A 14,229-nucleotide genomic window follows, 5' to 3' on the forward strand; every position below is an offset into this window, starting at 1 on the left:
TTAGATTTCCTATAATTGTATAGTTGACAGCAGTTGGAATGGTTGTAATCACATACATTAGCTGCTAAAATGCCTATCGGGGGTTTCAATTAGAAGAATTGTGACAATAGTGTTGAGAAGGTGAGATCCCAAGGAGCCCAAAGGATAGAGAAGCAGCTAGTAGTAATTATATTTTGGACCTGGAGAAAGAGAAGGTGTCAGGCAAACAAATATGCTTCACAGAAGCTTTATCTGCGTTTTGTAGGAAGATAGAACAAGTTGAGACCAAGCCCTGTGATAATCATAAACTGCCAGCTGTGGCAAAACCCATATGAATTATAACTTGCTATGGCTCGTTGTGTGTTGATGCATGGATAATAATTTAATGAGAACCAGTCTTCATTTGTTTTCCTCCTGATAGGCAGCTGCAAGTCTAAGCCATGCTTGACTGTGTAGGACATGCTAATATCAAACCATGCTCTTGGAATGACTACAGAGCAGTGAACCCCAAGCTGGCCCAGCTTCAAAATGAGTGAAGTATATCTTCCTTTTCAATGATGTGAAAGTATGACTGGAAATTTCATTCTTTGGGCACCTCTGCCATGCCTCCCCCCGTCCCCCGCCCCATCGATCAGTCACAATGCATATTTATTTGTGTGACAGTGAAGCGATCTGAAAGCAGACAACTTGGAAACATGCTTAACTCATCAAATCTCCTTAAAGTCTTTCAGAGTTGCTTCACCCATCTGTGTTGATTCTTGTGTAATACTTGGAGTAACTGTGAAGAACACATAAAATACTACAGAATGGTTTCAGAGAGCTGTTAAGATTTTACATGTGCTGGCTACCTTGGGCACACTCACATCAGATGCTGAGTTGTTTGTAGTAGTGAATCCTCAGCATGAGACTGTTTTCACAGAACCCAACGTGGATGATACAGACATTGCTGAGTTTACATGGCATCCCTTCCAAATCTCTGTCTGTCCCGCAGTACTATAGCTGCAATCCTACTAGGAAAGGTCCTCAAAGAACATCAGTGGCACCTAGAGTTACTGTGCTGGAGAGGTTTGAAGGCTGGCACTCTGTGGGAAAAGGATGAGGAGGGAGGATCCTGAGGGAAAGTGCAAAGACAGCTTATCTGAGTCTTCAAAGCCATCTCCTTTCTGGAAAAGGAATAACAGTGTCAGGCACTGGGCTGGTCTTCCCAAAGACCTGCTTGGGTTTTACCTTAAAGAGAAACACCACAATGGGAAGTTACAAATGTCTTCACACAAGCATGCATGGAAGGCCTATAATCATAGAATCTTAGAATGGTTTGAGTTGGAAGGGACCTTAAAGATCATCTAGTTCCAACCCCCCTGCCATGGGCAGGGACCCTTCCCACTAGACCAGGTTGCTCAAAGCCCCATCCAGCCTGGCCTTGAACACTGCCAGGAATGGGGCAGCCACAGCTTCTCTGGGCAACCTGTGCCAGGGCCTCACCACCCTCACAGTAAAGAACTTCTCCCTAATATCTAATCTAAATCTACCGTCTTTCAGGTTAAAGCCATCACCTCTTGTCCTATCACTATTTGCTCTTACGAAATGTCTGCTTTAAGATCTCCCGGGAGCCTTCTCTTCTCCAGGCTGAACAGCCCCAGCTCTCTCAGCCTGTATTCACAGGAGAGGTGTCCAGCCTTCTGATCATCTTGGTGGCCCTCCTCTGGGCTTGCTCCAACAGGTCCACATCCTTCTTATGTTGAGGGCCCCAGAGCTGAATGCCACCTGGCCTGCTTAATCTTCCAGCCTTTGTAGGCATTTTGTGTAACATAGGTTCCCTTCAGCCTTCTTCTGAGTTGCCTTCTCTAACCCAATATGTTTTCACATAATTTTCCTGCTGCTGCTTGAGTTCTTCCTTTGAAAATGAGCTGGTGTGTTATGGAAGGCAGGGTGAAACGGAGATGAAAGCTTAGTTCATTGGCCTTTTTTTTTTTTTCATTCAAGTAACAATTAGTTTCCACTAATAAACTCTACCAGTCAGTGAATTCTTAAACTGATTACCTAATATGATAGCCCAGTACTAGTTTGTAGCCAACAGTTATTTATTGTATGGTCATTGTGAAAGTATCTTACACACTATTTCACCAAAACACTTCAGTCCCCCAGGTCAGCTGTCTGTGACATCCTGATCTAGTGTGCAATGACAAAAATCAGGTATGAGTTTACTACCATTGTGCAATGAAAAGATGGTTTAGCTAGAGAAATAATTTGAAAGTCAGGCGAAGTGAGATTTGGATTTTACAGGTCAAAAAGATTTTGGATGTCTTTTTATTATTCTGTGTGCAGCATAGGAAATGCTCTTGACTGGAGATGCAAATAATATGTAAAGATGGGGTTGTGCTTCCTGGTTTTCCAACAAAAGCAATGGGTACACTTAGAAATTCAGTAATTTAACCTCTGGATTACTTCATCTGTCTTTGCTCACTGCTTAATGAATGCAGATGCTGTTGAAGATACGGTGCTAAGAACAGAAACCTTTGTCATGACCTGCTATACACAGTACAATTTAAATGACATAGCGGGAAAAGTGTATCAGGTTTCACTGCAGAAAGGTTGGGACAGTGCCAGTCCTTTTTTTGGCGGGAAAATCAGATCATGGTCATCTTAAATTCAGTAGCAGTTTTGCCGAGTTAAGTCATTCCAGGTTTGGGCCTGAAGTGACCTGTTCTTCTAGATTCTTTGAAGTTTGTAGCAATGAACAGTCTGCCCAACATTGTGCTATTGTGGGAGCTTATTCCAAAAATTAAAGCATAATGAAACATACCCTTGTATCTTCCACCTGCACCTCAGGTAAAATTAATTTGGATTTGAAGCCAAAGTAAACAGATAAGTTTCACAATGTCTTGAAAATCATCATGCATTAACATCTGTCTTTAACGCTATGAATTTTTATCTATCTCACATGTAGGTTCTCTCCCTGGTCCTTGACTTCCTTTTGCAACGTCTGTTTAGGCTACCAGCATTTGAGGAAATTTATGTCGTCTGTATATATGCAAGGGAAAACGTGATCTACTGGCACACAGTATGTACAACAGTATATATACATGCCTGCTGAAGTGATGTCTCTGGTTGGAATTAGGGTTCATTTACATTAAAATAAAAATAGCCAGCTCTATAGAGCTAGTATTAAAGGATTTTGATGAAGCCAGGAGGGAGAGAAAGGGAGAAGATTCAGAGAACAAGGGAGCAGTAGCAGGGAGAATGTCAGCACATGCGAGGAAGTGAAGCAGTCGCTCTGGTCCAGCCACGTGGATTCATAGGAGTGAACAGCCATGTGTGCCCACACCCTATATTTCAGCCCCCAGGGTAGACAGCAGGAGTATTCTGGTCAATCTTCACTGCCTAGTCACAGCCCATCAAGTTAGCTGTAAAAACTTCTGTTTCAATTAAATATAAGCTCATTGTGTTTTCACACAACAGTTAATAAAATAAAGCTCATAAGGAATATAGCATTTAGACTAGAGCAAGTGATATTTTTTTTAAATGTCACACTGAAAACCACATTTCCTTTAATCAGCATCTGCTCAGTGTTAGACTGCCTATAAAATCCGGTGCACTGTTGACAATAGGAGAACATGAAAACAAACAAACAGGAAAACTACAAAAGACATGGTATTAACACCAAAGTGCAATAATCCTTCTTTTTCCTTGGCATTTGAAAAATGTTTATATTTTTGACTCTAAACAATTTAACTTTCTTTCCAGCAATTTTGAATTTGGACAACGATAGTGGAGGGGTGATGGAAAGAAAGTAGGACATCACATGTGAATTGAAATACACGAGATTAGGGGCCAAAAAAAAAAGATAATAAACCAGTCTGAATAAATTAAAGATTTTTTTTTTTTTTTGAAGCAAATCAGCTCCATCTTTTTGGAACACTGATTGTACAGAAAGGCTTGCAGGGACAGAATTAGTGACATCTCCATGTAGGTTGTACAAATAACATCAGTGTTTCTCTAGGAACTTGAAGATAAGCATTTAATATGAAAAAATGTATGGGAAAATTGTGAGAGTATACTGTGAGAAAGGAACGAATAGTCTCTGTGTAGGTTTTTCTTTTCTTATCTAAATATATAACTAGTTTATTATTGAGTAAATATTAAATGTTGAGATAAAACTTCTGTAGGTGACTGTTACAATGGGCTAAATGTAAATAATCATGAGTCTATTGTATTTAGGCAGTAAACTGCTAAATACCTAGAGTGAAAGAAGGGAGGGGACTTCCTTAATCCTTAAACTAGTCCTTGAATATGGAGGATAATCACATCATCTCTAATCCCATTTATAAACACATCATGGTCCACAGTTAAAATCATTGTGGTTTTGTTCCCCTCTGTTCCTATTAGGAAATATTTCACTGCTCTGATGGTTAGAAATCCTCATGTAATTTCCAGTGTAATTGTGGCTGGTTTATACCTATTTGTTTTGTGTCAGTGCTGTCCTTCAATGTGAATAGCTTTCTTCCTCCCCGCTGCTTACCCCCTGATACATTTATAGACAGCAATCATGGCACCTCTTAGCCTTTGTTCTGCTCTGTTAAACATCCAGTGCTCTGTTGGCCTCCTCTAATAAAATAGGTGCTCCTTTCCTTCAGTTGCTTCTGTTCAGTACCTACTCCTTAAACTAATCGATCTTAAACATGTTTGACCAAAATGGGGCTTTGTGGTCTGTAGGAGTCCCGCTTAATGCTTAAACAGGGGCTGGTGATTTTTTTGTTTTCATAATTCTGGTAATACTGAACGTGATGCACTCTAGAATACTACTTAGTGCTTTCGAGGACTCAGTGGTGACTAGTAGTCGTTCTGAAATTGTTTACTGCAGTAACTATTTCTTTCTGCTCCCTCATCTCCTCTCCCTGATGATCCTATAGTTTGTGGGAAGAATTGTCATCAGTAAAGGACAGCAAACACATTTCTTCTGATGTAAGTTCAGTATCCAAGTAGAAGGCCTGAGCTGGTGCCATCTTAGGATGGGATGACTTGTCCTCTGGATATGCCCATTACATTGCTTTCACTGTTCACTGAGGTACTAAACTTTTTGATGTCTCTCATTAAGGCGGGATGAATGCTGCAAAGGTGCACACCACTGGTATCACTTTTATGCTGGTCATCAGTATCAGTCTTCTTTTGTGTGACCACCTCTTCTGTGACAACTACTGCCTCCTGAGCCTGTTATCAGCAGATTCATTATCGTTTTACTAATTACTGATCACTAGAGTTATTCTAGCTGCTGAAGGCCCTGCATGAAATACAGGTCCCATATAATAAGGCACAATTTCAACCCTGAGCAAAAGCCTACGAACTTGAGAGAAAGCTCCCACTGGCAAAAGATGCCAGTTTTGGTTTTACAGGCAGCACCACGAAATAGTAGACTTAACCAAAAAGAGGCTTTCTATTGTTAGGTTTTTCATTTTGACAATGTGCCTGTTAGTTTTAACAAGAAATTCCCACAAAACACCAATAGATGAAAGCCCATAGGTGAAAAGCCTTTTTGAGAACAAGGATTAATGAGTAGTGCAGCTATCTATTTGTTTTCTATTTTAAATCCAAATGGACTATATCAGACTTTTCAAATTATGCCTATGGGAATAGTAGAGTACACATGACTTGCCAAACAAATCTATATATATTAAGTACATTTGTTGGAAATGTTTATGCTGGTTTTCTCTAAAGTTAATGTGGTCTATTGATATTAGGGTGTTCAAATTGTGTAATGTGAAGTAGGAGATAAGAACAAAACCTTTCAAGCAGGCCATGGAAGGAAAAAATTCTTTAATTCCCCATTATTTGATTCTATTGTATTTATTGCAAACTGTTAAAATGCTATTGCTATGGGAGAAGTCACTGCTAGCTGGTACGTATCTACAATGGATAAAAATCAGGTAGCAGAGGATGTTGCTGCTTTTCTGATGACCAATCTGATAATTGCAGCATGTACTAGGGGATTGTGTCTGTGTTAGTACCTTGCTGACACCCACTGAAACTGCTTTCTGGTTGGTAATACTTTGATTGGACATTTTATTTTATTTGCTATAAGGAGCATGGAAAAGCACTTGAGGGCAGTCTCAGTAGTAGTTGCAAACGCTGTCTGAACACTCACCTGCATAGTTCACACATACTTGTGTGTATGAGGAGTATGAATACTTGCAGGCACATACCACTCATCTTGGTATGCCTGGTGAACTGGCATGCTGCACTGGACACAGGAATACCAGAGTGTGTGAGGACTTGTCCCCCATCACATCTCGGGCCCTACCTGCACATTGTCTGTACAAACAGCAAAGCTGACCTGAAAAAGGACGTTTTTTGAGTGGGATTTGGGCCAAATGCCCTTCAGAAGTCCCTACCTTAATCATAATTCTATACATCTATTTATTGCTGGATTTCCTTTACCTTCCTCTGAAGTATCTTGATGCTGTTTACTAAGGTAGAATATTGGACTAAATAGGTTTGAAATATCATCCATCCTGGCAAGTCCTGTATTTCCATGTGCAAACAGGATTTATTAGAAACTCAATACATATTGAATGTAAGTCTTTAGGGATCTTTTATTTACTTTGGGCAGGTAAATATTGAATTGTCATGAAAGGTATTTGACTCCATTTTGGAACATAAAACAGGAGGGTAATAGAACAAAGGGAAGAAATCGACACTGATGGTAAATGGTAATACACATTACTGTATATCCCCTTCTGACTTTGCAAGTGGTGTGTGTTTTGCATAGTTATACAAAGCAAACTTTGTAGTATCACAAGCCTCAGAGGTGAACAGGAGGTGGGAGGGTGCTTTTGTAATCTTGTCAAACTTGTTTGTGAGTTCTTTTCCCTGCCAGATATTTCAGTTACTTTTTATTTTCTTTTTGGAAAGAGTCTGCTAGTTTGGCCTGCTTTTTTCCTACTTACGCTCCAGATGAAATCCTGACTGTTTCAATTTTCATTGCCAATGTAAAATATCCTCAAGAAGCTGATGCACTCTGCAGGGTTTCCCACAAGCCACTCCAGTATAACTAGCAGGATGAAAGTGACTGTAAGGGTTGTTCTTTCTACAAGTCTGTAAGTCAACAGAAATTGATGTAGGAAGAATTCCAGATCACACTTTTCTTTCAGACCTTGAGATTTGTAAGCAAGTTTATACAATTATTAAGAACTCGTGCAGTATGTGAGATTACTTTTTAAGGTGGTAACTAATGGTACTATTGCTGACAAGATAAATAACAATCTGTATGAAACTTTACATACCAGTTGACCCATGGTCTTTGTTTTTTATCTCTTTTATCTAAACTTCTTTTTTCCTTCCTTTTTATTTTTTTCTTCCCCACGGAACAGTGTTCATTAAAAAAATGTACACAGGAAGGAAATACTTGTTTTTACTGATTTTAACATCTAGGTTGTCTTTTTAGCCTCCCTGACAATACTATTCTTTACACTCTCATCACAGCACAAAGAAACACTGTTATTTACCCTGGGAAACAGGTGACTGAACTTATAAAAATCAGTACAGGACAAGATGTATTGAGGCCTGGCACAGAATGACAAATTCTGGTGGGGTTTGCCAAGAAGAGACATATTGATTTTTAAATGATTAATAAGGAGAATATAATTGTATTTCATTAAGATGGATGGGATTTCATTTAGTCTGTCTTCTCCTTTTCCACTTCAGATGCGAAAGGAAATCAAGTCATCATCAATGGCACCTTGTGTTAGCCTGCCATGGAAACAAGGTCATTGATTGAGTAAAAGAAGTTTCTGAGAGGCTAGCCTAGTCTTTAATGGAGTTACTAGCACAGATAACATGGCAAAGATAACATCACTAAGTTCTTTCATTATTTTGAGAACAACCAGGACTAGGAAAATGTTGATAACATCTTTGTTCTGGACTTTGATGCTTTTCAAGTTGCGTATTATCCCAAGTAAATTGAGTGGGGCATACAAATACACAGGGTTTCTCATTTGTTCATATAAAGTCATTTGAAGCCCTTCCACTGTCTAAGCCTGAGGGACCAATTGGCTGAAAAAGGGAGGAGTTCAAAATCCTATAATCCTAATGCATTCTTGGAATCTTACCAAGAAAATCGATGTATTCTCAATCAGAAGTATATAATTAATTTTTCTGTGAATTTCTGTAAATTTGAGGGTTGTGGTTAAATTAAACCTGTACTTCCACTGCTACCTGAAATTGAGGGCTTTGTGAAGAAAGATGTTCTATTTTACATCATTTTTTCAAGAATAATTTAACAAACAGAAGATGAAGGACTTTCCTCTCTTGTTTTCCAGCACATGTGCCCATGATGCTAACTCACGTTACTTCTGACTGGCAGTTGCTTTTACTTTTCCTGTATCCATCCAACCTCTTTCCAGAAGATTTTACTCTAGTTGTAGGGATTATTCAACTGCTTATGTGGCTGTGGCTAAACCGCCTGTGTATGGCAAGTAAAATAAACTGATTTTCATTACACTGCCAGTCTTTATGTCCCAGCATTTCAGTAGCTCTCGTGTCACCAATTGTATTTTTCCTGTATTTGTGGAGTTTTCAGCCAGAGCCTCCAGATAAAATATTGAAAAGATTTTAGCAACACATGAGCCTAAATGAGAGATTCTATACTGGGTGTTAATTAGCAAATGGTGAAAGCATATACCAGTTAAGGAATTAATAGGGAATGGAAGGAAGATAGAATGAAAGATTAAGAACACTTAAAGATGGTGTACAAGGAGCGCATATTCCTACTAAGTTAACAAATACATTACAGTTCAACACTGAATGTTCATATTATTTTGTTATTATTATGTATTATTGAGTTGCTGAAGCATGTCCAGAGAAGGGCAACAAAGCTGGTGAAGGGTCTAGAGCACAAGTCTTATGAGGAGCAGCTGAGGGAACTGGGGGTGTTTAGTCTGGAAAAGGGAAGGGGGACCTTATTGGTCTCTACAGCTACCTGAAATGAGGATGCGATGAGGAGGTGGCTGGTCTCTTCTCCCAAGAAACAAGTGATAGGACAAGAGGTAACAGCATCAAGCTGCGCCAGGGGAGGTTTAGATTGCATATTAGGGAAAATTTCTTCACCAAAAGAGTAGTCAGGTATTGGAACAGACTGTGTAGGGAAGTGGTGAGGCCCTTATTGACATGGTTTAGTGGTGGACTTGGCAGTCCTGGGGTAATGTTTGGTCTTGATGATCTTAAAGGTCTTTTCCAACCTAGTCTATTCTATGATTCTATGATGGAAGACATCACTCTATTTCTACAGACAGAGGAAGCTGGGTTTTTCCGTTCAACAAACATGATGATGGACAGAAATGGAAGGGTATAGCCATGGATGATTAATTAAAAACTGATAGAACACATAATTAGTTTTGGATTGGACTGGTGGAGAACAGATTTTCAGCTTTCATCGATGAATTCATTGTATTATTTCAGAGTGACTACTCATGCAGTCAGGCACTGTAAACTGCAGTTTAAACTACAGTCGAATACATGCAACATGTTATCGAGCCCATTTTTCAGGGAAGAAAACTGGGACAGTGAGGTGGAGTAAATTATGTTCTGAGGCAGGTCAAGAAGGATTCATGAGTTTGTTCCTTGAGCTAGGCTGTTCATTTACTGTAAGACTTTAAACAAATCCCTTAGGAGTTGTGCTAGAATGGAGATGTTGGCACTTATTTACATGCTTTCTATGAGAATTAAACTAGGGGGTTTGTACAGTTGCCTGTAAGAGTTAGTTACTCTATCCTCCCTGCAATCTGGAGACACAAAAGTATGCATATATGCACAACTGATAATGGAGAATGAGGGGAACTTCTGTTTTGCATATGCTTGGCTTCTTGCTTCCACAGAGGCTGAGGAGAGCAAGATATTCACAAGATATGCAAATAAGGGGGAACAGGAGGAATCTGGGGTGTAAAGTGCAGACCACAAGATTTTTCTATATCTGTGGAGAATGCTGGTTTTGAAAGAAAGTGAGAAAACTGTATTAATGAAGCTCTCAGCCTCTGCTGGGAGAGATTGCATAGTGGTCTCATCCTCCCAATTGAAATACTTACTGTCTCCAAAGCCACAATTTCAAAGGTAGGCAAAGTTACTTTATCCCTCCTAGCTTGCAATGAACTCAGCTTCCCCCAGACTGCTTGGTGGAGCTGACAGCTCAGGCCTGTACAACTGCAACGATCTTCAATGTGTGTGGCTGTAAAATGACTTCTATCGAGTTTTGTAATACAGTTTCAAGCTCATACCTCTGCATTGCTACGTCCATCTGCTTCTACCCAGAAGATGACTTTCCCGGTATAGCAAAGTGGTAAAATTGTGGTACAATTCTCTGATGGGGGCATTTGCTAACTAATGTTCTGCTGGATAAGAGGAGAGATATACGTATAGAATGTTATTACAGAATATCCTAAGTCACTAAGACATGACTTATCCTAACAAGTTTTTAATGAAACATCAGAAAATGAACAGATCATCACAACTAAAGACAGGAATTATAATGTGATTTTGATCATGGAGTTGGACTGTGATGACTAGCAGATGCAAAATTTTCTAGCAAAATGTCTTTCAAAAGAAAAATGTGGGTTAACAAGCCCCCTAAATTTGGGGTAATAAAGACACTGTTTTGTCTGAAAGTGTCTCATTTTAAGCAGAAATTCTACTTACTAAGATACATATTGAGATATATTCATTCCAAAATAATGCATAAAATATTTATTAAATGCAGACTAGGATGTGATGAGGTTTGTATCTGTTTACTGAATCAAGCAGGAACGGTTCTAGAATGTGGGTCTCCCATCTTTCATGTTAGTAGCTGTTCTGGGGCAGTGAAATCAGTATCTCACTTGTCTTGCATGAATTTTTGGTAGACTTTTTGTCTACCAAAAGTTTTGTTCAAAAAAGGATGGAATAATTTTTAAGACTTAAAAAAAAAAACCGTTTTGTGGTATGGGAAAAATATCTAAGACCTTGTTAAGGATATATCTTTTTTTTTTTTTTTTTCCTCAGATTCTTTGTGATGGTCAGCAAGTCATCTCTCACTGCATGAATTCTTTTTCTAAAAAAGATCTAAAAAAGCTTTTTCTAAAAAAGCTATTCTTCTACCTCATCTTATCCATAGAGACACTATTCCTATAAAAATTTCTGACTGTATGTTGGACACAGACCAGTGTTAAAGGTAATCATCACCTAATTTTTGTTTTGTTCGGTAAATCCTTTATTCTTGCTTTCCTCCCTTTCCCTTTCTTTCCTCATAAAGTCTATGAGTATGCATTCTGGTCTTCTCTATTTTGTTTAGAGATGCCTTGACAATGTCTGAGATGTTTTTTTATGGGTTCTAACATCAAAACTGAAGGGATGAAGAAATTAGAGATTTAACAAAGTCTTCATTTGTCTGTAAAGTTAATTAGTCACTCTTGACCATCAGAGTAGATTAAAATTAAATATGGGTTAATTAACACTTGTTGCTTTTGTTAGCTTCATTTATGACCAGTCACACTGATATTATCACAAGTTTATTTAAGTAGAAATTAAGATACAGAATTCACTTTCTTATTTTTATAAAAAAAACCTTTTTTTTTTAAATTATTTTTCAGAGCTTAAATCCATTAATCCTTTTTCATTTTGGTAGGATAACAAGTCTAGATAGGAGACAGAAATGTAGTAAGTATCACAAAAGAATCATACCTTTTTCATCTTATAGTATGCATGGATAGATTTGTTTTCCAAGCATTTCTTAACTCTAATGGTTAACATGCTACCCTGACCAAACTTTGTCTGCACATTTCACATACATTAGCATTTTGTATTGTATGACTTCAGTTACCTGACTTTGGAACTAAATCTTGCATTTGGTTCTTAACCTTGAGTCATGTGCTGTACCTAAACAAAAGAGATCGTAATCTTGGTTTTTGCTTGTAACCAATGAGTTAGATCCTTACGTTCTTTCTGGTGACCAGATGCCTCCTCTTTGTCAGCTTACTTACAGCACAGTGCCTTTATACTAAGCAAACTTCTCAGGTCTAGCGGTTCCTTCTTCATATTTCTGCCAAGCTAAAGTTGGGCTAAAGTCCCATTTCATTTTGTTAGGAAAACGCAGTGCAACATCTAACATTTGCCAGCTTGATTATCACTTTCTCTGTTTTCACCTTCAGAGCTTGTGGGATATTACCAATATTGCAGTGGCAATCACGGAGCCTGCAAATTAAGGCATGCTTTCAACTTATGAATGTAATGTAAAAACAAACAAACAAACAGAAAACAAAACAAACAAACCTGCTGTTTCAGGTTGGAAATTATTTTCAATGTTTATATGACATTTTTTTTCTTTGAATGCTGCTCTGGTTTCCCCACCATTTTTTCCATCCTCCCTTTCAGTCCATAATTTATTTTTATTGGTTACAGTAAGACTGCAGGCTTTTCTACAGCTGAGCACAGCTGCTAATGTTTTGCTATTGATTCCACATGTTAGCTCAAAAGTGTATAATAATCTGTTTTAATCGTTGCCTTTGGCTTTTCCTCTTCCCACTCTGAGAAGTGCCCTCTGCCTCTGGCCTGGCATGGCCATAACCAGAAACTGATCCTAATTACATCAAACCACTCTCTGCCAAAATGCCCAAATATCCGTAACGTGTTTGAATAACAAATGTTGGGAGACAGAACTCCATCCAGCTCCCTGGAAAATGCTTCAAATTATCAACTGTAGATGTGCTGACAGGAAGAAAATCTTGTGGGCATGGTAAGAGGCTAAGCTACCTCTGGTCTGAAAGGGAATACCTCAGCAGTATGAATGTAATGCTATTTAAGCCCCCCCCTTCAAATCCCTGCAGCTCTGAGGAAGCTCCAAATTATAACAGGACTCCTAAGGGGATGGCACATAATCAGCCCCGCTGAAAACATGTTGGGTAGTGCTAAATAAATCCCAGGTCTAATTATGTTACTGAGACTGCATGGGGACTGCACATCTGGAAGTCCCCCCAAAAGTCCTATGGTAGTTGCAGTGAAGCACAGTCAGTTACTCCAGAGCCTATGGTAACTCAGCAGCCATCTCCAGGAAGGAGCTGTGAGAGTCCCCTCACAGCGCAGGAGTAGCCCACATTAAATCACTGCTTATTTAATCTGTCAAACTCCTTTCCTTTGGTCTAGGAGGCATCTTCCCAGGCTGGCATGAGAACCAGAGCTGTGGCATCAGATGGTAATGGCTCACCTACTGTTGCTGAGATGCAGGGCCTTCAGCTGCTCCTCAAAACAAAGCTAATCCTTTCCCAAGAACTCAGTATATAGAAGTTATAGAAGCAAGTTGGAGTTTTGTCTGCAAATATAGAAGGTGGTGTTTTGTTGAAATAAACAAGAACTTTGCCACTGGCTTCTCTGGGGCTGTGTCTTGACTGCAGTGTCTCATTGACAACAGCAAGTATTGGGACAATTTGCACAAAATGCTCAGCACCCTGCATGATCTTTCCTACAGAAAATGACTGCTTTTTACCTCAGGAGGTGTAGTTCCTTATCCTGACATGAGTGGCACCTTTCTGAGAAGTGCTTGCCACTACTGTCCTGATTTTAAGGTACAAACATGCAACACCTGGACCAGACCTAACTACTGGGAGCTGGCTCAGACTGTATGGCAGGTTTGAAAATAAAGCCTCTTATCTAAACAAGAGGCTCCTGAATTTTCTTATTCTTCTGTGGTTTTCATCAATGATCCTGAAAGAAAATACCGGCGGATGCATATCACCAACAGCAAGAAAAAGCTATTTAAAGCTATTTGCATTCCTTTTTATTTTTGTTATGTTCTGTTTCTGTTATTTGATTAGTTGTCTGTCAGAAAAGAAGACGACATACTAATTACTTTTGTAATTGTTACACCAGTATAGTGCTGACAGTCAATATTACTGTGGTCTGCAGTCAGATTTCTGTATTGTTACATATTACTATGCATCAGTGATTCTTGATGATATATGAAGTGAATATTACTGGGTTTTTTTTAACTTCCTAAGGAGGCCTGAAAGCACCCTGAGAATGTGAGTGCTAATTATGTAGACCACAGAGACAAATTTTTTCCTCTTTGCTAAAATATATCCATTAGAAAACATAGAAATCAGAAAACCTTGGATGGTCAATAGTAGCTCTGTTTAGTGTTTAAAAAAGCTTCTGGAGAGTATTATGTATTGCTAAAACTTATGGAAGAAAAGACGTTTAAATTCCTTTGTTCTGTGGAATACATATAGCTATTCTTTG

General features: G+C 38.9%; 1 long non-coding RNA gene across 1 annotated transcript; it reads left to right on the forward strand.

Annotated features, from left to right (window-relative positions):
• Positions 1 to 11,001: 11,001 nt before the first annotated feature.
• LOC115617204 lies at positions 11,002 to 13,646 on the forward strand. The gene is made up of 2 exons (XR_003994533.1): positions 11,002 to 11,170; positions 13,138 to 13,646. It is a non-coding gene; the product is annotated as an uncharacterized LOC115617204 (long non-coding RNA).
• Positions 13,647 to 14,229: the final 583 nt, after the last annotated feature.

The sequence above is a fragment of the Strigops habroptila genome, chromosome 1, assembly GCF_004027225.2.
Source record: "Strigops habroptila isolate Jane chromosome 1, bStrHab1.2.pri, whole genome shotgun sequence".
Classification (NCBI taxonomy): domain Eukaryota; kingdom Metazoa; phylum Chordata; class Aves; order Psittaciformes; family Psittacidae; genus Strigops; species Strigops habroptila.